A 22,375-nucleotide genomic window follows, 5' to 3' on the forward strand; every position below is an offset into this window, starting at 1 on the left:
AACATTGGGAAATGCTTACGCAGACCAAGTTGGAAAATGTTGTGCTCTAAACAGAATTTCATTCATAGGAAATTGGAATTAGTGTCTGAAAATGATAAAATATATGCAACTCTTACAATGCAGATAGTTGAGACATTAGAGGAGTTAAAAGCCATACAGAACAATGTTTCAGAGCAGGAGCGTAGGGATTGGATAAAACATTGTTGCATTCAGTGAGAAGATGAGATTTGGATGACAGCAGAGGGAAAAGTGGTTTTACCAAACAGTTTGTTGACACAATGGCCATATACTATCATGGTCAGGCACACATAGGGAGAGATGCAATGATCAGGTGTTTTAAACAATTTGGTACAATCCAAAATTCAGGCAAGTTGCTGAACTGATTTGCCATTCCATTCTTTGGATATTACTGATACATCATTAACAAGAGATAATTTTAGGATAGATGTTAAATACTTACATGAAGAGAAATAGCTTTCTTCTAATGTTTTCTGTTGCTTATTGCATGAGTATGTTGAGGTGACGGATGTGAAAGATAGTTAAGCATGTACACAGATTCCGACTTCTGTGGAAGAAGGAACTACTTACCATAGTTTGCCTGTTACTTACGCTATAAGTTGCAGTCTTTTACTAACTTGTTTCTATAATCAAGAATATACTCAGTATCTCTATTCGAATTATGACATGGTATTTTCATTTGTACGAGTCATAGGTTATTTGAATAGAATGGCCAAAGATAATAACATAGTTATTATGAGAGATTTCTTTGAGCCTACTTTAACCTTAGGCACTGTGCTCGCTCACAGAAATAACCTAACATGTTTACCAACTTCTGTAGAGAAGAAATTTTTAGATAACACAGAAGATAGAAGAAGAGAAATAAAGGCAAAAATAGATAAGGGAATAATAAGTAGAAATCCTGGGGTTGATTATGCTTATACTGACTTTACTAAACAAGGAAAACCAACTATAAATGCAGAACAAGTAGGAAAACGTTGTATATATACTGTAGAGCGTGGAGTAAGAATGAGTGTATGTGGGAAAGAGTAAGTGTAGGCATGTTTTTATGTTTAGGAGTAAGTGGGATTTTATGATGAATGGACCGAACACACCAGTACTTGGAATTTACTGCACTTGTGGAAGAAATGCATATTACTGTCTTCCTAGAGGATGATATGGAACATGTTATTCGGGTATAGTCTTTCCGAAAATCTATCAATTGGAAGACTTGAGTAAGATTCCTGAAATGATTAAAATTAAAATGAGACACAAGCGAGAATCAATTTCTAGTATTGTGGGAGACACTTTTGGGGCTATAATTACTTCAGTCAGAGTAGTCTTGAACTCGATCAAAATACAAAAGTTGTCTACAATAGTCGATAACATGTTGATAAGATATTCTGGAGCTATTCTTCTTCTAGATACTGAGTTAGCTGCTACAAGAGCTGTGGCACTTCAGAACCACCTTGCGTTAGACATTCTTTTTGCAAAAGAGGGCGAAGTTTGCAAATTGCTTGGTTTGAATCACTGTAGTTCATCTATACCTGCTAATTCAGGAAAAGGTAAAGAGTTGATTAAAAATGTAACAATTAATAAAGAAGATTTAAAAGAACTAACAGAAACTACTATTTGGGAAAAAGCTGGCAAGGGAATTAAAGCTGTGGGAAATTGGTTTAGTAATGTGGGAAGAAGTATTATTTTGACAATAACAAAATGGGTGTCAATAATTGTATTTTGTTTAATTGGGATTTGAAGAACATGTAAAATGATAAAATGTCTGAAAAGGAGAAAAATGGAGAAAAATAGGAGTTTTGAAATTCAAATGACTACATTTTATAGGAAAAATAGAAGGAGAAAGAGATATAATGCGAAAATAAATGAGAACAAATTTTGAAGAATTGATGATAATAAATACATTTATTATGAATTGATGTGTTGACATAAATAGTCATCAGAAGAGGGATTGTGAGAGTGTGAATTTCCTAATATGTTTACTAATGATTTTGGTATACTAAGGGGGTGATTCTGATATTGGCGGGCGGCGGGAGCCGCCTGCCAAGCGGGAACCGCCAGAAGACCGTACCGCGGTCGAAAGACCGCGGCGGTCATTCTGGGTTTCCCACTGGGCTGGCGGGCGACCGCCAAAAGGCCGCCCGCCAGCCCAGTGGGAAACAGCCTTCCCACGAGGAAGCCGGCTCAGAATTGAGCCGACGGAGTGGGAAGGTGCGACGGCTGCAGTGGCACCCGTCGCGTATTTCAGTGTCTGCATAGCAGACACTGAAATACTTTGTGGGGCCCTCTTACGGGGGCCCCTGCAGTGCCCATGCCAGTGGCATGGGCACTGCAGGGGCCCCCAGGGGCCCCGCGGCACCCCCTACCGCCAGGAACAGGATGGCGGTAGGGGGTGTCAGAATCCCCATGGCGGCGGAGCGTGCTCCGCCGCCATGGATGATTCTCAAGGGCAGCGGAAAGTCGGCGGTACACCGACGACTTTCCGTTTCTGGCCGCGGCTGAACCGCCGCGGTCAGAATGCCCAGCGGTGCACCGCCAGCCTGTTGGCGGTGCTACCGCCGACCTCCGCCATGGCGGTAATTACCGCCAGGGTCAGAATGACCCCCTAAATGTATTATGAGTTAACGTGTAAAATGAGTGACTCTTGAAAATGGTCACCACGGTTTACTTTCTGTTCTTAACTGAGTGAAATTCTGATTAAACATAGTAGTTATTTTCCATAATTCAATGCTTGCATAAATGTGTATTTGATGCTCTAAAATATGTGTCCACAGCTACCCCTAGTGGATTGCTGCATTATGTCTTACAAGGTCATGTTTTACTGAATCTTAGAATAAGTTGAATGTTCTATTTTTTGGTAATGTTACTAATTCGTGTTTTTTTCTCGAGGATGGAAATGAATGTTGCAAGTGTGAAAGTTTCTTCCTGAGAAGAGAAGTTTAGACGAGACAGGACAATGAAGCTACAGACGAGACGGAAGAGGAAAAGTTACTGTTGAGAACATATCCTAGTTGATGTAATAATGCTGTATTTTAGGTTATCAATTAAAACAGCTATTGGCTGAAGTGTAGTCACCCCATAAACTGACCAATCATAAACTTTTTAAAGATGAGTATAACAACTTGAGTAGGTTTTTCTTCTTTAGTTAGTTAGTGTAGGAAAGTATCATCTTGCCTGGCATGTTACCCCCATTTTTATTTGTGTGTCAGTTTGTTTCTGCCTGTCTCACTGGGATCCTGCTAGCCAGGACCCCAGTGCTCATAGTTTGTGGCCTGAATGTGTTTCCTGTGTGATGCCTAACTGTGTCACTGAGGGTCTGCTAACCAGAACCTCAGTGCTTATGCTCTCTCTGCTTCTAAAATTGTCACTGCAAGCTAGTGACCATTTTTACCAATTCTGATTGGCACACTAGAACACCCTTTTAATTCTTTAGTATATCGTACCTAGGTACCCAGGGTATTGGGGTTCCATGGGATCCCTGTGGGCTGCAGAATTTCTTTTGCCACCAATAGGGAGCTCAGACACAGGACTGCCACTGCAGCCTGAGTGAAATAACATCCACGTTATTTCATAGCCATTTTACACTGCACTTAAGTAAGTTATAATCCACCTATATGTCTAACTCTCACTTAGTGAAGGTTAGGCGCAAAGTTACTAAGTGTGAGGGCACCCTGGCACTAGCCAAGGTACCCCCACATCGTTCAGGGCAATTTCCCTGGACTTTGTGAGTGTGGCGACACCATTACACGCGTGCACTACATATAGGTCAATACCTATATGTAGCTTCACAATGGTAACTCCGAATATGGCCATGTAACATTTCTAAGATCATGGAATTGTCCCCCCATGCCAAATCTGGTATTGGGGTGCCAATCCCATGCTCCAGCGTGGACCCCGGGTACTGCCAAACTAGCTCTCTGGGGTTTTCACTGCAGCTACCGCTGCTGCCAACCCACAGACAGGCTTCTGCCCTCCTGGGGTCTGTGCAGCCCAATCCCAGGCAACAAAGGATTTCCTCTGAGAGAGGGTGTTACACCCTCTCCCTTTGGAAATAGGTGTTAAGGACTGGGGAGGAGTAGCCTCCCCAGCCTCTGGAAATGCTTTGAAGGGCACAGATGGTACCCTCCTTGCATAAGCCAGTCTACACCGGTTCAGGGATCCCCCAGCCCCTGCTCTGGCCTAAAATTGGACAAAGGAAAGGTGAGTGACCACACCCCTGTCCATCACCACCCCAGGGGTGGTGCCCACAGCTCCTCCAGTGTGTCCCAGACCTCTGCCATCTTGAATGCAGAGGTGTGAGAGCACAATGGAGGCCTCTGAGTGGCCAGTGCCAGCAGGTGACGTCAGAGACCCCTCCTGATAGATGCTTACCTGACTAGGTGGCCAATCCTCCTCTGAGGGCTATTTAGGGTCTCTCCTGTGGGCTTCTCTTAAGATAACGAATGCAAGAGATCACCAGAGTTCCCCTGCATCTCCCTCTTCGACTTCTGCCAAGGATCGACCGCTGACTGCTCCAGGACGCCTGCAAAACTGCAACAAAGTAGCAAGAAGAATACCAGCGACATTGTAGCGCCTGATCCTGCTGGCTTTCTTGACAGTTCCCTGGTGGTGCATGCTCTGGGGGCTGTCTGCCTTCACTCTGCACTGGAAGCCAAGAAGAAATCTCCTGTGGGTCGAAGGAATCTTCCCCCTGTCAACACAGGCACCAAACTTCTGCTTCACCAGTGCTCTGTGCCCCCTCTCGTCATGACAAGCGTGGTCCCTGGAACACAGGAGCTGGATCCAAGTGACCCCAACAGTCCAGCGGTTCATCTGTCCAAATTTGGTGGAGGTGAGTCCTTGCCTCCCCATGCTAGACAGTAATCCTGTATACTGTGTGAACTGCAGCTGCTAGTACTTCTGTGCACTTTTGCAAGGAATCCTTCGTGCACAGCACAGCCCAGGTCACCAGCACTCTGTCCTGCATTTCTCAACCTGCTGAGTTGACCACCGGCTTCGTGGGACCCTCCTTTGTAGTGTTGAGATGACCGATGTGCTCAGTTTTATTGAACACATGTTCAAGTACTTCTGCAGGTTCTGCCTGCTTCTGCATGGGCTCTCGGTATTGCTGAGCACCCCCTCTGTCTCCTCGTCCAAGTGGCGACCTCCTGATCCTTCCTGGGCCCGGGCGGCACTCATTTTCTACAACCGCGACCTTTGCAGCTAGCAAGGCTTGTTTGCAGTCGTTCTGCATGGAAACAAATCTGCATCCTCCAGCACGCTGTGTGACACCATCTGTGGAAAGGAGAAGTTCCTGGCGTCTTCTGTTGTTGCAGAATCGTCAGCTTCTTCCACCTGGAGGCAGCCATTTTGCACCTTCATCCGGGGTTTAGTGGGTTCCTGCCCCTCTGGACACTTACGTGACTCTTGAACTTGGCCCTCTTCCTTTGCAGGCCTTCAGGTCCAGGAATCTGTCTTCAGTGCTTTGCAGTCAGTTGTGGTCTTTGCAGAATCTCCTATCACGACTTTTGTGTGTTTCTGGGGAAGTAGGGTAACTTTACTCCTACTTTTCAGGGTCTTGGGTTGGGGTATCTTTGACACCCTTAGTGTTTTCTTACACTCCCAGTGACCCTCTACACACTGCACTAGGCCTGGAGTCCCTAAGGGGTTTGCATTCTACTTTCTTAGTATGTGGTTTGTGTTGCCCCTAGGCCTATTGCATCCTATTGTATTCTACAGTGTTTGCACTACTTTTCTAATTGTTTTCTTACTTGATTTTGGTTTGTGTGTATATTTTGTGTATTTTACTTACCTCCTAAGGGAGTATATCCTCTGAGATACAGGTAGTCAGTCAGCCAGAGAGAGAGATTTGCAGATTTTAGGGGGAGAGATTCTGCTAGTTCGAGTCGTGTGAGCAGTGTATTAGGCCCGATTCTTCTGAAAACAAAACCTGATGGTGTCCCCTTGCTGAAGTAGCGTGCATATTGTTATCTAGCTGGGTAATGTATGAGATTGTAATGCTAGATGTGTTTTTTTTGCTTTATAGGTACCAGCTGCAAGTTATCTTTTGATCGCTGCATATTAATGTTGGTTTTTTCCTAATAGCCAAAGTTAAGGAGATTTTTCTAAATTTGTGTTTCTAAATTCTTTTTACATGAAGCCCAACATGTTGATGCTAAATTGTGGTTAATAAGGATATTAATATTGAATGCTCAAGATTCAAGATTCATATTGACACATTTGAATGTTGTACTAATGCCATTATTACCGATTTTGGTGTTACTAATAAGCGTTATTGTTTTGGAGATTATTGTTTTGACAGTTTTGATTAAGCTTAGATATATTAGATGTTCTAGTCAGCCATTGTTAATTCTTTATGCTTATCATTTGTGTTTGATAGTTATTTTCGTTGTATTAGCATTTTTAATTTAGGTAAATAAATGTTATAATTCTTCTTAATAAACTGGTGTGGTTATTGTTTGTGGATTAACATTCTCAGTTATGTTGATAAAAGTTGATGATTACATGCCATTAATGACATCCCATCAAACCTATGCCGCTTCGATCCATTGACCTCTTGCGCAGGATCCACTAATCGGTTTAAGTATTAGCTAGGATTGCCAATGCTAGCCACATTACAAATTCAGCACTTCAGTTGTGCCGTGCAGCATGACTACCTGTATCCAGTGGAATGCCAATAGCAATGGATTTGCTTCTTAATTATGGAGCTAGGCCACTGCGCTCAGCTTTGGTATGGGGGTTGTGTCTGATCGTTGCATTATATGGTCAGGGCTTAGTAGGTAGTAATCAAGCATGCATGTTACAGACACGTCCTTTGCATCATCATATCATGATCAACTACTTAATTTTATGCATTTCCATTGGGTCCTGCAGAGCTACGCTGAGATTTGTGGGTGGTGTTGCAATGCTATGATTAGGTTGTTTAATGTGTACCTACCTTACAAATATAGCTCACGTGTGGTGCTTCTGTATTTGATGTGTGATGGTGTACTGCAGGCAAGTACTGGCTACATTAACAACATTGTTCTTCATGATGAGCACAAAACCTGCTTATCATTGCACCTGTATATTATGTGAATACAGCTTATGTGCATGCTGGTGAAATGTGCCTATAACACACATTTTATGAATGCCTTGCTTTGTAGCACTACATATGTAAGTGGCATGGCATTGCCAAATTATGTTTTGTGTTGCAGGCTGGAATCACAAGGCTGCCACATTATTAATGTTGGACAAGATGACATTGACGTCCTTGCTGTGTGTTCCATGCACATAGGAATTCCTTTAGTTTGGGGTCATTTAGTTGTACTGCATCAAACACTGTAGAATGCACGCTTTTTTGTTATATTGCTTTGATTTCACATTTTTGTTGTCGCGAGGCTAACTGATGTGATAGACTACTGTAGCGCCCGGTATTATTGTATCCTTCTGCATAACATTTTCATTGTGTTGCTTTTATGGTGCTTTGTTCTTGCTCCTTCACATGCAAACAAGTTCTTTATGGCAGGGTTTAATACAAACTCTAATGCGATCTTTTTGTAGTGTTTCAATGCGGATTTCAGTCAGTTTCATTTTCGAAATCGGACTTCGAGTGGTACCTATTTATTTTTTTATTTTGGGGCTTTCCCGATTACGCAGCTTTTACCAATATCTATCTTTACGAGTTACTTAGCAGAGCAGCATCTACTGCTCTTTTGGTATTTAGCGCATTATGGTGCTATTCGCAGCTGGCAAATTCATTTGAAATGGTTTAGCTTTTTACCATAGACCGCATGATTACCCACATTTTTCGATGAGGGCAATCAGGTGAGGGCCAGGGACTGGATTACAATTTTGCATCTGTTTTAAAATGTCGTCAAACATTTCCTTACATTTTACTGTGTCATATTAGCACATCACAGCCTAATTTATTGTTGGGTGGTGATGGAAAATCCTCTGATCTATAGAGGAATTGCTACATCTAAACAGGAATCCACAACCAGAACTTCCCAGACCTTAATATTCCTATGTGGGAGGAAATTTCCTGGGTGGATTTTCCTCTGGAGATTCAGTTGAGTTTCTTTTATCATCTAAATTATGACCAGATGGTCTAAGCACCTACCTTACTTTCCACAACTACAAACAGGGTGAAATTGAAGTTTATGGTCGCTCGTCAATTTTATAAACAACAAGGAGAGTGAGAAGAGTGCACCTGTTCCTCTTCCCTTGCATCATATAACACAACAAAAGAGAACAAGCATCCTACTATGTCATTTGTGTGGCATTCATGTCTGTTTAAATTTTTTGGGAGGAAAACATGTTGCTTCTCTACAAAACCAATCATTTTTCGGAATAAATATCATCCCCAACCTAGTTGGTGGCATGCTTCATGATTGGGTTCCCACCTTGGATGCTGAATGCATCCCAGGAATGCTACAAAGCCTGAATACAGCAGAGCTGGTTGTTGATTGTTGGTGCAATAAATATGCGTGTGAAGGATCTAAAAAGGTTCGGGGTATCCTCCTAAAGAGGAGAAATGTAATGCTGGTCCCTAGAGTAAGGTTAGAAACAAAAGTGTATGTGACTTGAGAACTTAATTGATCTGTCACATTCTAGTGTTCATTTGACATGTTTAGCCAATGAAGCGTGCTCATGGAGTCACTGTGGCTTTCATCAGGAGTCTGGTGTAAATGGCCAGCAACACCCTCAATTGTGAATGCATACACTCTAAGTCATGCATGTTTTTTTTTTTCAGTAACTTACGATTTTACCCAGGATTCTTGTTGTTCTATTGTTGCTACCAAGTCGGACAACATGAATCCAACGGGAGGGCGGCACCTATAGTCACACTTTCGTCAAGGTCATCCGTCCGTATATTTTACCTAGTATGAGCCTGCACTGGGTCTGACTCTGCCAAACTCTAACAGGCTCTGTAGGTCTATTTGACTCCCCGGCTGAGGAGCCAGGGTCTCAATGGATGTCGTGAGAGTGAGTCCAGGTACATTACAACCCTATTATCTCACTTTCAATAAAAATGTCCAGGTGCAGCCATGATATATCAATACAATTTGAGTATACATGGTAAGTCATATCATCTAAAGTGCACAACATGATATGCAATACACAGTTTCCAATAAAACAATGGCCTGAAACAATATAGAAGCAAAACAAGAACCCCTCGCTCCGCACACCACAGAACTTTGTGAGTATGACACAATCACAAATGCTGGCAGAATCCTGCAATAAAAACTACTGTACCATTTTAATGCAGTTATAAAGTCTCCTCTAAAATGGTTGAATAATGTTCACAATAAATATTCACCACCAATATTGCAACATGATATGTTTGCAAACCTCTAAAACACATGAAGTAGCCCCCATGTTCCCTAAGCCACTAATTCACATGTAGACGCCAGTAGGCAGCTTCCCAGAGTGCATCTATGCACCCAGACACCAACAAATATTCTTCCATCTGTCAGGGTGTTTGCTGGGTGGTGCCAAGGTTGGCTACCTCCTGAGGTTAGTGGGCAGAAGGACCGATTTAGGGTCTTCTAATTTTTGGGATTCACTAAAAGAGAGACCGTGAGCGATGGTAATTTTCAATTAGGGGAGTAGGTCCATAGGGATTAGGGCCATCACACAATGCTGTCAAAAAAACAACAAGCATTTGCAATGCAGTCGGTCTTGGGTTTGCTCGAGTTAGAGCTATTAGTGCTGTAAACTCCTAATCAGACTTTTCTTGCCACATAAACTGAAAATGAAAAGTAAAACATTTTCACATAAGCGAGCCGACGGTCGCCATTAGCGTGAAGGAGACACAGACAAGGAAAGAGAAGTTCCCTCTAGGTGAAACATATTGGCAAAAGTGCAATTATCCATGTTACCGGCAAAAGTACAATTATCCATGTAAGGCACAAGTGCAATTATCCATGTAACAGGGTCGATGTCATGCAAGGCACTCGACTATTGCCCAGCGAGATCGTGCTGCCTACGATATAAGGAGAAAAAGTAGTCTAGAAGCCATACTGAAAACAAGGAGCCTCATATATTTTTAGTAGCTGGCCGGTGCGCTCGAGGAGGGCTACACACTGGAAAAGGCATGATGTATGGATGTCTTTCACTAATGAAATCAAGCGAATTTTAAAAGGCAAGCCCACAAACCAACCAAACTGATTAGCGTGCATGAGTGTGGTTTCAAGCCCACAGAGAGATTACAGCAGGGACAGACCGCTTTGCATGCTCGACCCTAAAAACAAAGGGAAACTTTAAGGGGCAAAAGGAAACAGTTGAGGTGTGGCAGAGTTGTACAGTGTGTCAGGGACTTTCAATCTGACAGCGCTGATTCATTCAGCTGAGTAATGTTTTTAGAGACAAAGAAGCATGCAATGCTAGAACAGGCGAGTTTGCATGTTTTTATTAATCGGGAAAAGGAAAACACTGTTTCATACAAAACATCCCCATGAGACAACATTTGACTTTACCAGGGAAAGCTGTATCTCAAGAAACTGAAAAAATAGATGAAGATTATTTCTCAAGACTGGTTTCGATATTACATGTATCATTATCATACAAATCGTTGTAGTTATAATTTCATTGTTCAATCTATTTTTTTGATACCTGTATGAAATCAACCTAAACCCTTAGGCTTTGAACATATACTTCATGAATGAGAAACAAGTAAAATATTTAAAGCAGTGTGCTGAAACTGTTTACTGTGGCATGCCATAAACATTTTCGCTGTTATATCGAGTTTCTGAAAAGGAGTTACTATAAAAAAAAAGCTCCCTCATAAATTCTACTGGGGTTGGCAGAATAGAAATAATATACTCGACTGAGTCCATTATGGTGGGATTTTAGACAGCCGGGATGGATAATAAAGATCCATATGGCTTGAGCATCAATCTTTGGCCTTGTCAAGATGCTCGCTCCACTGTACTACCTCGTTCTGTACGATATTGCTGTGCGCGAGCAGTCTTTTATCTCTTTTTCATTACTCAAACATTTCCTGCAATTACTTTAAAGAGCTGAGACAAGTATATGTGGGAGACAGGGTGGCAAACATTATTCCTACCTCTCTACCTCTGCTACAGTAGCTAACTGAAATCAGATTTTGGTGATCCACTGGGAGCAGCGTCACAGCCAAAGAATCAGACCATTGAAAATGGCGGTAGAATTGGAGACCTCAGAGGCTGTACACGTCGTCGATAGGGTAAACGCATATTTCATGGCGTCATAATGTTATGGCTGAAAAAACTTCGAGAATACAGCCGCGCGTTTAGTTGCATATTTATATCGCATAAAACGTGTTTCCAATATATATATAAAGGTTACAGGGACGTTATAGGTTCTGAATTTACTCATACAAAATCATAGGCAGTCAGCTGAGTTCTTTCAAGTAACTATAACTTGCAGCTGTTAGCGCGCCTGGTCCTTAATAAGTAACCTTACAAGGGGATGCACATAGGCCAATGAACCTTTTGATTCGCATGGAGTATCCTAGCTACCATGTGACCAATGTTTTCTCAATAATCAATACACAAGAATCAATAACCATCAGGCTAATCATTAATCAGCAGTTAATAACTTCACATCATGACCCTTCGCCCGTGAATAACCACATCTCAAGATATGTTTAGTAGTTTTTATTCCCTATTAGTAACAATACTAATCATTAGGTCAAACCTTATTAGAATCCATTCAATATCAATTCATTATAAGTCGCCAAAAACATAACCTAATCAAAGCTTGTGACAGAATATATTCTAAAGCATTAGCATAAGACAACATTTGCATCAATAGTGAATAAGTCAACATAAGTAGCAGAGTCCAGCAAATCAGTCCATCAATCACTTGTCTCTAAGGTTGTCAGTGTCTTAGAGTAGGAACCTCATCTAAACCAGATTAGCATTAGCATGTGGGACTTCATGCAAAAACAATTTATAACATGAATTTGGAAAATATCTAGCTAAGAGGAAAACTATTAGACAGCGCAGTTCGTACCTAGAAAGGAAAGGCTCAAAAGGTAATTCAGTCACATTGTCATAGCTACCTATCCTCGGTATGGATCAGCAACAATGTCAGTCTTCGTCTTCTGGTCATCAATCGATCAGCATCACATCAGGCTCTCCAGAGCATGAGCCCAATGATGAATCTCTTCGATCTTGCAGTCTCTCTCCTAACATCTGCACCTAATATATCTCTCTCTCTCTCTGAAGTTTTCTCCCTTTGTCACAACATTATATCAAAGTGACCCAGGCTATCCTCCAATTCCTGATGGGTCAATTAATCACACAATTTTACTTTATCCAATAGATTTTATATTTAAAATCTCTGAATTCTAATATTACACAGTTCTCAGGTTGTTGATTGGTTCACTGTACGATGTTCTCATCATCCGGCTTGTCAGGTATCGAAAATGTTTCCTCTTCTTCTCCAGTCAGTGTCTTCATTGTTCAAGTCCTGGGAAAGTACACTCAGTGCTTTACACACTTTTTGCTACATTTCTGTTCCATCATCTCTTTTCCGTCGGTTCATGCAAAGGTTTCAGCTAAGTAAATTTTATTAAACAATGAGCAGTTCACGGTTAGTTCAGCTTGTCAGCATTGTCATTGCACGTTAATATTCAGCTTCTGCTCAAGGCCTGGCAAAACTAGGCCACGACTTTGGCTAAGTTAAGCCCTACAATATAATGTAAAACATAAGTTATATCTCTCAATATGACATACTACTACGTTATTTTAAAACATTTTCAATATTTCACATATGTTCGTTGCTCCTTTAATATAATTCGTGAATCTTGGTGATCTCGCCCCGAGGTCACAATTTCAAACGTGCACATTATTTTTCTACGTTAGTAATTTTCCACATTTTTCATTATTTAAAATACATAAACATTCAATAATAATTTCTAATCAAGACATTTGTGTTAACAATCCCTCTTCTGATGACTAAATATGTAATCACACTACCTTTTAGTTTTCACAGATTGGTTTCCTCAGCTTTTTGTCTTCTTCTCAAATCTTCCCTACAAATTCTTTCCCTGTTTCGTTCTTTCCTCCTCTGATTATTTCTAGACCTTCTCAATTTAATCTTTTGACACAATTTAAATGAACCCGTAATCCTAATATGCACGCAATCACAATTAATATTCCCTGTATGATTTTTAATAATACCCCATTCCAAATATCACTAAGCCAATTTCCCACTGAAACAAATCCTTTTCCAACCTTCTCCCAAACACCTGATTCCCTCAATTTTTTCAAATCTTTACTTGTGTTAGTCATGTTAGTAAGTAAGGGCCAGATGTAGCAAAGTATTTGCACGTCGCAAACGGCGAAAATCGCCATTTGCGAGGTGCAAATGCCTCTTTGCTATGCAGAAATGCATATTGCGAGTCGGGACCGACTCGCAATATGCATTTCCGACTCGCAAATAGGAAGGGGTGTTCCCTTCCTATTTGCGAGTCTGAGTGGTGTGCAATACCATTTGCGACCGCGTATGCGGTCGCAAATGGCATCGCAGTTACCATTCACTTCAAGTGGATGATAACCCACTCGCAAATTGGAAGGGGTCCCCATGGGACCCCTTCCAGTTTGTGACTGGACCCACAAATATTTTTTCAGGGCAGGGAGTGGTCCAAAGGACCACTCCCTGCCCTGAAAAAATACCGAAACTAAAGGTTTCGTTTTTTTTTTAAGTGCAGCTCGTTTTCCTGTAAGGAAAACGGGCTACACTTAAAAAAAAAAAAAAACTGCTTTATTTAAAAGCAGTCACGAACATGGAGGTCTGCTGACGACAGCAGGCCTCCATGTTTGCGAGTGCCTATACTCGCTATGGGGCCGCAATTTGCGACCCACCTCATGAATATTCATGAGGTGGGTCATTGCGACCCCATAGCGAGTTGCAGTCGGTGTCTGAGACACCGTACTGCATACCAATTTGCGAGGTGCAAAGTGCGAGTCGCATGGACTCGCACTTTGCACCTCGCAAATTTTACATTTGCTACATCTGGCCCTAAGTCTCTTATCTCCTTACTATTGTTAGGGATGCAAGAACAACAATGCCTAGAGTTAATCATTTTACAGACTCTGCCATCCTTCACTAGAAAGATATGTAAAGCAAGACAATTTTGAAGAGTTATAACTCTATCCGCAGCCAATTCAGTATCTATGAGGAGTATTACCCCTGTAAAATTTTTCAACATGTTATCCCCAATAGAAGACACCTTTCGTATCTTGATCGAGTTCAGGGTGACTCCCAATGAAGGAATCACTGCACCAAATATATCTCCCACTATTGCAGAAGAGGATTCCCTCCTCTGTGGCTTATGATGTAATTCAGTCAATTTCGGAAACTTTTTCAAGTCCTCCATCTGATAAATCTTTGGGAAAACTATCCCCAAATATCATGTCCCATACCATCCTCTTGGAAGACAGTTATAAGCATTAAGTCCACAAATATAATAAATCCCCGGAATTCCAGGGTCCTGACCATTCAACATAAAAGTCCACTTACTCTGAAACAAAAACACATGCCTACATTCACTTGTGCCCACAAATAAAATGACAGTGCGTGATTTTGGCCCATATATACAGAGCTTCCCTACGTGTAATGCATCTAGTGCTAATTTACCTTGCGTCTTAATTGCAGTGAAAGCATAATCATTCTTATAAGCCTTTTCTCTAAGCCTTTTTCTAATTTCTCTTTTAATGCCTTTCTCCTGTCATCAGTATGCCCTATGAAGCTCTTGTCTAAAGGTGTAAGCAAGGATGTAAGATTATTTTTATGTGCATGTGAGGTTCCAAACGTTAGTGTATGCTTGAAGAATCCTCTAACCAATACTATATCATGATCCTTAGCCTCTTTACTCAAATACCTAATGATAGAAACAAATGAAAATACTGCATCGTAGTTAGAGTAAAAATACTGTATATACTCCTGTTCATAAAATCTTGTTAGTAGCAGACTACAGCTAATACCGTAGGTTAGTGGAAGACTGTGGTAGGTAACTCCTTCCTCTTCTGATGAAGGAATTTGCGTACACACAAGACAATTGTTTGCATCCATTGTCTCAACATACTCACTCAACAAGTGATAGAAGACGTTAGAAGAACGTTCTCCTTGAGCATTAGTATAGTCATGCAAATATTTCTCATCTAACTTAAACTTCTCTAAAGCCGTTAGTGTACTAGTCTCAGAAGCAGAAGTACGATTGGCCCCTTTCACATCAAAAATAGACATTCCCACAATCACCATTATAAACAGAATCCACACACATGATTGCCAATCCAACGCTCATACAGTATATTTACAGCGCCTAGTATTCCTAACTTGATTATTTAACTCATTCATGACCTGTGAAGAATCAGAAAGCAGAAGTTACTCTTATAAAGTGCAGCAAATAATCAGAAAGGAAGAATTTCTTCTGCCACAGTTCAATCAAGCATTCAGGAACCCCTTTTTCCTTTGTCAAAAATCGATTAGCAGCTTGTCATATCCCGTTTTCAATGTTAAATCAGATTATCAATGTCTCTTCCAGTTTATTTTCAACAGTCTATTTATCAATATTATTTTCAGATTGGTTCGACAGTTCAGCTCCTCAATCACCTTCAGGTTACATCAAAATACTGACTCAACACCTCTCTATCAAAACAAAAAGATGTAAACTTGTGTTGCCATTCATTAGTAGTTGCATACTCCCATTCAGGACCTGCGTATCTTCGACTTGCTATTCTCTTCCTTTTCAACTTTCGATCACCACTCAGTTCTCCATCACTCAATTCTTCCTTTCTTGCAGTCTCTACTTTTTCTTCTATTGTTTCATTTATGACCACTTCCTTTCTTTTCTCTACTTGCAATTCAGGCCAATTAACTCCTTTTCTCGATCCTTCAGTCAATATTCTTTTCATGATTGGACTCTTCTCCTTCTCATTCTCTGTGGTGTTTTCTCTTGATGGACCTGCAACGGGCTCAGGAGAAGTTGGATCACTTTGACTTTGATCTGCCTCAACTCTTTCTCCTTCTTGGTCTGGCACTTGCTCTATTTGCTTCTCAGCACCGTCTGCTTCTGGGAGAAACCCTGCTGAGCGAGGCGCTCCTGCTGTATCCGTTCTGATAGATTCTTCCGCACCCTCCTGTAATTCTTCACCTTCGTCTCTTACAGGGGTGATAGAACCATCTTCCACAAGCTCTTATTCGATTTCAGGCTCTCTTTGTTCCTTTTCTGGTTCAGGTGCGGCAACCTGTTTCACCGTTGTTGGTGCTCTCAACAACACTTCTTCATGATCCAGTTTACATGCCACTTTCTTCGTGTGACTTGCGTGAATCCAGTTCGGAAGCCCTGCACACTTCACAGCTGTCTTAGTTGTTTGAATCATCTGGTAAGGCCCTCGCCAACGTGGCTCCAAACATGTCTTGCGAACATGTTTTCGACCAGTTGCTGGCTCTCAGGTTGTGCCTTGGATTGTGAATTAGTGGCAGGGTGTAGGAGGCTAGCCTGGCTTATAGTGGGTACCTTGTTGTACTTACACCCTGTGCCAGGTCCAGTTATCCCTTATTAGTAGAATAGAGGTGTTTCTAGCGGCTTAGGCTGATAGAAGGTAGCTATGGCAAAGCAGCTTAGGCTGAACTAGGAGACATGCAAAGCTCCTACTATACCACTTATATCATATAGCACAATATCATAAGAAAACAAAATACTCAGAGTTACTAAAAATAAAGGTACTTTATTTTAGTGACAATATGCCAAAAGCATCTCAGAGAATACCCCCACTTAGGAGGTAAGTAATATACACAAGTTATATGTACACCAACCCAAAACAGGTAAGTAACAGTAAGAAAAGTAGTGCAAACAATGTAGAATCACAATAGGATGCAATAGGTAAACATAGGTCTAGGGGCAACACAAACCATATACTCCAAAAGTGGAATGCGAATCACGAATGGACCCCAGACCTATGGGAGATTGTAGAGGGTCACTGGGACTGTAAGAAAACAGTAAGGGCCATATTTATACTTTTTGACGCACAACTGCGCCAACGCAGTTGTGCGTCAAACATTTTAACGCCGGCTAACGCCATTCCAAAGCGCCATGCGGGCGCCTTATTTATTGAATGACGTTAGCCGGCGCAGCTGACTGGTGTGCGTAAAAAAAAATGACTCACACCAGGCAGCGCCGGCGTAGGGGAAAATGGAGCTTGGGCGTCAAAAAATGGGGCAAGTCAGGTCTGAGGCTTAATATTGGCCTCAACCCGATTTGCGCCATTTTTTTTGACTCCCAACCCCCATTGAAATTACTCCTGTCTTAGCACAGACAGGAGTCATGCCCTCTTGCCCAATGGCCATGCCCAGGGGACTTATGTCCCCTGGGCATGGTCATTGGGCATAGTGGCATGTAGGGGGGCACAAATCAGGCCCCCCATGCCACAAAAAAAACACAAAAAAAATACTTACCTGAACTTACCTTAAGTTCCCTGGGATGGGTCCCTCCATCCTTGGGCGTCCTCCTGGGGTGGGCAAGGGTGGCAGGGGGTGTCCCTGGGGGCATGGGAGGGCACCTCTGGGCTCCTTCCGAGCCCACAGGTCCCTTAACGCCTGCCCTGACCAGGCGTTAAAAAATGACACAAAAGCGGCTGGACGTCATTTTTTAAGTCCCGCCCAGTCCCGTGCGCCATTTTTGCACGGGAGTTTAAATAAGGCGCACATGCCTTAGAGTCATTTTTTAGAAGGGAACGCCTACCTTGCATATCATTAACGCAAGGTAGGTGTCCACGCTAAAAAATGACGCAAACTCCAAGATCTTTGGTGCTAGACGGGTCTAACGCCAAAGTATAAATATGTAGTTAGCTTTGCGTCGGATTTGTGTAAAAAAAAAAACGACGCAAATCCGGCGCAAACAGAGTATAAATATGCCCCTAAGGGTGTCAAAATTCCCCACCCCAAGACCCTAGAAAGTAGGAGTAACGTTACCCTACTACCCCAGAAAGACACAATAGTCATGATAGGGGGATTCTGCAAGAACCACAAGCACCAGCAAAACACTGAAGACGGATTCCTGGACCAGAGGACCTGAAAAGCAAGGGGACCAAGTCCAAGAGGCGCGATAGTGTCCAGGGGAGGCAGGAGCCCAGGAAACCCTGGATGAAGGTGCAAAAGGGTTGCCTCTGGAAGGAAGAAACCAAAGATTCTGCAACAACGAAAAGGGCTAGGAACTTCTCCTTTGGATGGAAGATGTCCCACGGTGTGCTGGATGTTGCAGAAGTGTTTTCATGCAGAAATACTGCAAACAAGCCTTGCTAGCTGCAAGGGTTTTGGTAGAGTTTTTTGGGTGCTGCTGGGGACCAGGAAGGACCAGGATGTCGCCCCTTGGAGGAGGAGACAGTGGGGTGCACAGCAACTCAGAGAGCCCCACAGAAGCAGGCAGCACCCACAGAAGTACGGGAGCAGGCACTTGGAAGTTCTGTGAACTCAGAGTCACAAAAGGAGGGTCCCACGACGTCGGAGTCCAACTCAGCGGGTTGAGCACTGCAGGACGGAGTGCTGGGGACCCAGGCTAGGCTGTGCATAAAGGAATCCTTGGAGAAGTGCACAGAAGCCGGAGCAGCTTCAAATCATGCAGTACACAGGTTTGCTGTCTGGTGTGGGGAGGCAAGGACTTACCTCCACCAAAATTGGACAGAAGGGCCACTGGACTGTGGGAGACACTTGGACCCAGCTCCTTTGTTCCAGGGACCACGCTCGTCAGGATGAGAGGGGACCCAGAGGACCGGTGATGCAGTCTTTTGGTGCCTGCGTTAGCAGGGGGAAGATTCCGTCGACCCACAGGAGATTTCTTCTTGGCTTCCAGTGCAGGGTGAAGGTAGACAGCCCTCAGAGCATACACCACCAGGAAACAGTCGAGAAATCCGGCAGGATGAGGCGCTACAATGTTGGTGGTGGTCGTCTTGCTACTTTGTTGCGGCTTTGCAGGCGTCCTGGAGCAGTCAGCGGTCGATCCTTGGCAGAAGTCAAAGAGGGAAGTGTAGAGGAACACTTGTGAGCTCTTGCATTATCTGAGGAATAGCCCAGAGGAGAGACCCTAAATAGCCAGAAAAGGAGGTTTGGCTACCAAAAAAGGAGGTTTGGCTGCCAAGAGAGGTAAGAACCTATGAGGAGGGGTCTCTGACGTCACCTGCTGGCACTGGCCACTCAGAGCAGTCAGTGTGCCCCCAACACCTCTGAATCCAAGATGGCAGAGGTCTGGGACACACTGAAGGAGCTCTGGGCACCTCTCCTGGGAGGTACTGGTCAGGGGAGTGGCCACTCCCCTTTCCTTTGTCCAGTTTCGCGCCAGAACAGGGCTGGGGGATCCCTGAACCGGTGTAGACTGGCTTATGCAGAGATGGGCACCATCTGTGCCCATCAAAGCATTTCCAGAGATTGGGGGAGGCTACTCCTCCCCAGCCCTTCAAACCTATTTCCCAAGGGAGAGGGTGTAACACCCTCTCTCAGAGGAAATCCTTTGTTCAGTTTTCCTGAGCCAGGGCTGCCCAGACCCTAGGAGGGCAGAATCCTGTCTGAGGGGTTGGCAGCAGTAGCAGCTGCAGTGGAAACCCCGGAAAGGCAGTTTGGCAGTACCCGGGTTCTGTGCTAGAGACTCGGGGGATCATGGAATTGTCCCCCCAATACCACAATGGTATTGGGGGGATGATTCCATTATCTTAGACATGTTACATGGCCATGTTCGGAGTTACCATGGTGACGCCAACACATAGGTAGTGACCTATGTGCAGTGCACACGTGTAATGGTGTCCCTGCACTCACAAAGTTCTGGGAATTTGCCCTGAACGATCTTGGGTCACCATGGCTAGTGCCAGGGTGCCCACACACTAAGTAACTTGGCCCCTAACCTTCACCAAGTGAGGGTTAGACATATAGGTGACTTATAAGTTACTTATATGCAGTGAAAAATGGCTGTGAAATAACGTGGACGTTATTTCACTCAGTCTGCAGTGGCAGTCCTGTGTAAGAATTGTCAGAGCTCCCTATGGGTGGCAAAAGAAATTCTACAGCCCATAGGGATCTCCTGGAACCCCAATACCCGGGGTCCCTAAGTAGAATATACCAGGGAATTATATACGTGTACCAGTGTGCCAATGAGAATTGGTAAAATTAGTCACTAGCCGGCAGTGACAATTTTAGAAAGCAGAGAGAGCATAAACACTGAGGTTCTGGTTAGCAGAGCCTCAGTGATACAGTTAGGCACCACACAGGGAACACATACAGGGCATAGACTATGAGCACTGGGGTCCTGCCTAGCAGGATCCCAGTGACACAAGGGCAAAAACAAACATACATACAGTCAAAATGGGGGTAACATGCCAGGCAAGATGGTACTTTCCTACACAGGGTAGTGGCCTCCACCTGCAGAGAGAAAGAGCGAACCACATCAGCCAGAACCTTGCAGTGGTCCAACACCATATCATCTGTAATATTTACAAGTGCATTGGCTGGAACTGCTGGCAAGCTCATTGCTCTTCCCATAAGAATCTTTTGGGGCTACAATCCTGTCTTCTTGTCAGATGTATTTCTCATTGACATCAATACTAAAGGCAAAGCATCTGCCCATTTCAGATTCATATCTGCATACATTTTAGCAGGTCTTGATTTCAAGGTACCATTTATCTGCTCCACTAGTCCTGATGCTTCAGGGTGGTAGCTACAATGCAACTTATGCTCAATGTTTAGTGCTGCACACAAACGTTTGATCACCTCATTGTAGGAAAGTACAATCTTGCCTGGCATGTTACCCCCATTTTTACATGTATGTTAGTTTGTTTTTGCCTGTCTCACTGGGATCCTGCTAGCCAGGACCACAGTGCTCATAGTTTGTGGCCTGAATGTGTATACCTATGTAGTGACTAACTGTGCACCGAGGCTCTGCTAATCAGAACCTCAGTGCTCATGCTCTCTCTGCCTTTAAATTTTTACCAATTTCAATTGGCATACTGGAACACCCTTATAATTCCCTAGTATATGGTACCCAGATGCGCAGGGTATTGGGGTTCCAGGAGATCCCTATGGGCTGCAGCATTTCTTTTTCCACCCATAGGGAGCTCAGACCAACCCTTGCACAGGCCTGCCATTGCAGCCTGAGTGAAATAACGCAAATGTTATTTCACAGCCATTTTCACTGCACTTAAGTAACTTATAAGTCACCTATATGTCTAACCTTCACTTGCTGAAGGTTAGGTGCAAAGTTACTAAGTGTAAGGGCACCCTTGCACTAGCAAAGGTGCCCCCACATAGTTCAGGGCCATTTCCCTGGACTTTGTGAGTCCGGGGACACCATTGCACGTGTTCACTAAATATAGGTCAATACCTATATGTAGCTTCGCAATGATAACTCAGAATATGGCCTTGTAAAATGCCTAAGATCATGGAATTGTCCCCACATTCCAAATCTGGAATTGGGGAACCAATTCCATGCATCCTGGGGGCTCCACTATGGACCCCAGTACTGCCAAACCAACTCACAGAGGCTTGCACTGCAGCTACAGCTGCTGCCACTTCATAGACACGGTTCTGCTCTCCTGGGGTCTGGGGAGCCCAGTCCCAGTAAGGCAGAACAAAGCATTTCGTCTGAGAGCAGGGTGTTACACCCTCTCCCTTTGGAAATAGTAGTTACAGGTTGGGGAGGGGTAGCCTCCCCCAGCCTCTGGAAATGCTTTGAAGGGCACATATGGTGCCCTCCTTGCATAAGCCATTCTACTCTGGTTCAGGGACCCCTTGTCCCCTGCTCTGGCGTGAAACGGGATAAAGGAAAGGGGAGTGACCACTCTACTGTCTGTCACCATCCTAGGGGTGGCGCCCAGAGCTCCTCCAGTGTGTCCCAGACTTCAGCCATCTTGCTTTGCAAGGTGTGGGGGCACTCTGGAGGGCTCTGAGTGGCCAGTGCCAGCTGGTGATGTCAGAGACCCCTCCTGATAGGTCCATACCTGATAGTGTAGCCAATCCCCCTCTCAGGGCTTATTAGGGTCTCTCCTGTGGGTTCACTTCAGATTCTGCTTGCAAGTTTCCTTCAGGAATCCTCTGCAACTACTTCACCATCCTCTGACCTCGGATCAACCGCAGCTTGCTTCTGAAACTGCTGTAACGGCAACAAAGTATCCACAAGGGATACTTTTCTTCTGCAACCTCAGCTCCAAGTCAGCAACTGCAACAGTTTCCACGGTGTGCACGCTCTGGGGACTCCCTGCCTGCACAAGAAGGACCGAAGAAATCTCCCGTGGGGTGATGGAGTCACTCCCCTGCACCAGCAGGCACCTTCCAAGATGGTGACTGGTACCCTTGGACTCCTCTCACAGTGACAAGCGTGCTCCTAAGGACACAGAGGGTGGACATCATC

The sequence above is a fragment of the Pleurodeles waltl genome, chromosome 6 (assembly GCF_031143425.1).
Source record: "Pleurodeles waltl isolate 20211129_DDA chromosome 6, aPleWal1.hap1.20221129, whole genome shotgun sequence".
Lineage (NCBI taxonomy): Eukaryota > Metazoa > Chordata > Amphibia > Caudata > Salamandridae > Pleurodeles > Pleurodeles waltl.